Source organism: Bison bison, unplaced genomic scaffold (assembly GCF_000754665.1).
Source record: "Bison bison bison isolate TAMUID 2011002044 unplaced genomic scaffold, Bison_UMD1.0 scf7180017864472, whole genome shotgun sequence".
Classification (NCBI taxonomy): domain Eukaryota; kingdom Metazoa; phylum Chordata; class Mammalia; order Artiodactyla; family Bovidae; genus Bison; species Bison bison.
This window is the reverse complement of record NW_011495033.1, coordinates 2,575,831-2,579,115: the sequence shown is the minus strand read 5'-3', so window position 1 is coordinate 2,579,115 and position 3,285 is coordinate 2,575,831.

Here is a 3,285-nt window from a genome sequence, read left to right as displayed (position 1 = left end):
TCAAAGCTATAGTTTTTCCAGTAGTCATGTATGGATGTGAGAGTTGGACCATAAAGAAAGCTGAGTGCCGAAGAATTGATGCTTTTGAACTGTGATATTGAAGACTCTTGAAAGTCCCTTTAGACAACAAGATCAAACCAGTTAATCCTAAGGGAAATCAGTCCTGAATATTCATTGGAAGGACTGATGCTGAAGCTCCAACACTTTGACCATCTGATGTGAAGAATTGACTCATTGGAAAAGACCCTGATTCTGGGAAAGATTGAAGGCAGAAGGAGAACCGGACAACAGAGGACAAGATGGCTGGATGGCATCACTGACTTGATGGACATGAGTTTGAGCAAGCTGTGGGAGTTGGTGATGGACAGGGAGGCCTGGTGTGCTGCTGTCCATGGGGTTGCAAAGAGTCGGACATGACTGAGTGACTGAATGGAATAGACCAGAGCTCTTCAGAGCCCCTCTGAAATGACACCAAACCGTTTCAGTAGTACCTGTGCAACCTAACTTCCTTCAGGAATATTCTACCAGATGGCTTTGCTAGGACAGGATTCTTTAGATAAAAGTTAAAGAAACACCACTTAAACCAGTTTAAGCGGGAAGCAGAAAGTATTGCCTCCTGCAAGCAAACGATGGATGGAGAGGTGGAGCTGCCCTCAGGAGTGACTGGTTCTCTTCAGATCACTCTCTGGCACATCTTCTCTCTGCTTCTCTTTGCGTATTGGCTTCATTTTTGAAATTCCATTGTCCTTGTGAAATCAGAACTTTGTCTTCAAGCAAGTCTAGGCTTCCATCCACATAGCCTTCCAACTGAGCAGAGAAGAAAGCACTTTCCCCTTAGTTGCAGTTAGAGAACTCTGATGATCCTGGTTTGGGATTCATGCCATCCCTGAACCAATCACCATATTTATGGTGGAGATCTGTCTGGGTTGTGTGCCTGCTCTAGGGCTGGAGATTGGAGAAACTGTGATTAGGCCACCCTGCCATAGGTATGTTTGGAATGGGGAAGGACAGTTTCCAGAGGAGCAGAGTACCTTTTGAGACAGATAAAACAATAAATGGCTATATATAGATGCCTGACTTTTAAGGAAAATCTATATTTCCATGAAATACAAATGTCTTGGAACACTCATTCTTCAATTCACTGAAACTACAAATCAGTGATATAGCCCAGACACTTAAAAATTTTTTTTTAATTGAAGTATAGTTGATTTACAATGTTGTATTAGTTTCAGAGGTATAGTTAGTGGTTCAGGTATATATACATACATAGGTATATTCTTTTTCCAGATTCAGTTTCTATTCAGTTTTGTAAAGAAGTTCATTTGTATCATATTTTAGATTCCAGATACAAGTGATATCATATGGTATTTGTTGTTCTCTTTCTGACTTATGTCTCTTAGTATAATCTCTAGGTTCACCTATGTTGCTGCAAATGCATTATTTCATTCTTTTTTATGGCTGAGTAGTAGTACACTGTATACACACACACACACACACACACACACACACCACTTTTCTTTATCCACTTGTCTGTTGATGGACATTTATGTTGCTTCCATGTCTTGGCTACTATGTAATTAGTAACATTACTAAGTAATGCTGCTATGAACATTGGAGTGCATGTATTTTTTTGAATTAGAGTTTTCTCTGGATATATGCTCAGGAGTGGAGCCCAGGCACATCTAATCTCACTCAATTTGTTGTACCTCTCAGCCATGGGCATATCTAACCATCCATGAACCAATTCTATTTAGGTTTTGGCTTCAGTACAGTTCAGTTCAGTCACTCAGTCGTGTCTGACTCTTTGTGACCCCATGGACTGCAGCACGTCAGGCTTCCCTGTCCAACACCAACTCCTGGAGTTTACTCGAACTCATGTCCGTTGAGTTGGTGATGCCATCAAACCATCTCATCCTCTGTCATCCCCTTCTCCTCCTACCTTCGATCTTTCCCAGCATCAGGGTTTTTTCCAATGAGTTAGTTCTTCACATCAGGTGGGCAAAGTAGTGGAGTTTGACTTTCAGCATCAGTCCTTCCAATGAATATTCAGGACTGATTTCCTTTAGGATGGACTGATTTGATCTCCTTGCTGTCCAAGGGACTCTTAAAAGTCTTCTCTAATACCACAGTTCAAAAGCATCAGTTCTTCGGTGCTCAGCTTTCCTTATAGTCCAACTCTCATATCCATACATGACTACTGGAAAAACCATAGCTTTGACTAGATGGACCTTTGTTGGCAAAGGTCATCTGCTTTTTAATATGCTGTCTAGGTTGGTCATAACTTTTCTTCCAAGGAGCAAGCATCTTTTAATTTCATGGCTTATATGTCCTTTTAGGCAAACTTAGGAACTGGGAGAGAAGTGCTACTTAAGCAACATTCTGTTGTGCTCGGTAGCCAAAATCCCATCTGGGGAATTTCCCAGGTGGTCCGATGGCTAGAACTCCACGTTACCACTGCAGGGGGCCCGGGTTCAGTCCCTGGTCAGGGAACTAGATCCCATAGGCCTCAACTAAGAATTTGCATGCTGCAATGAAGATTGAAGATCCTGCATTCTGCAAGTAAGACCTGGCACAGCCAAATAAATAAATAAACATTAAAAAAAAAATTCCTTTCCCTGTTGCCAAATTATCCTCCTTCTACTCATTAACAACCATTGAAGTTACCAGAAATTGGGAGAGAGAAAAGCTGCCACGGGAGTGAGAAAGGCAAATATCATCCTTCCTCTTAAGAGCTTTTTAAGGGTTGGGAAGGTGCCCACAACTAGGGCACCCCTTAAGGCACCAGCAAAGCAGGAACATCAGAATGAGAGAAACATTCATCTTTCCTGTCATCTGAATTTTGTAATCCTTAAATCCAGAAGGAAGCTATTTTGATTCTAGAACATATGCAAGGTTTGTATCATTTTGAAAAATAAAATTTGAATTTGAATTTTATTTTGGGAATGGGAAACCATAATTTCTTTAGTTCTTGAGGCTCTTCTTACTCTGGCCTGAATTGTGTTTTCCTTACTTCTATGTCCAGAGCTTGGATTTGGATCTGGCATAGAGACAGTGCTTAGTCAAGTTCTATTGGATGGATTAATAAATGGATGGAAGACCCACAGAGTAGAATGAAATGCTAGAAAAGCTTTGGGAGTGGGTGTACAGCTGCATTGGGAAGCAGCATTAGAGAACCTGCTGGAACATCTGCTCTGGTGCCCCCAGAGATTTGCTATAATTTCCATCTGTTCTGTCTTGTCTTTGGTTGCATTGGTTCGACCTGGTTTTTGAATTATTTTGTGTGTT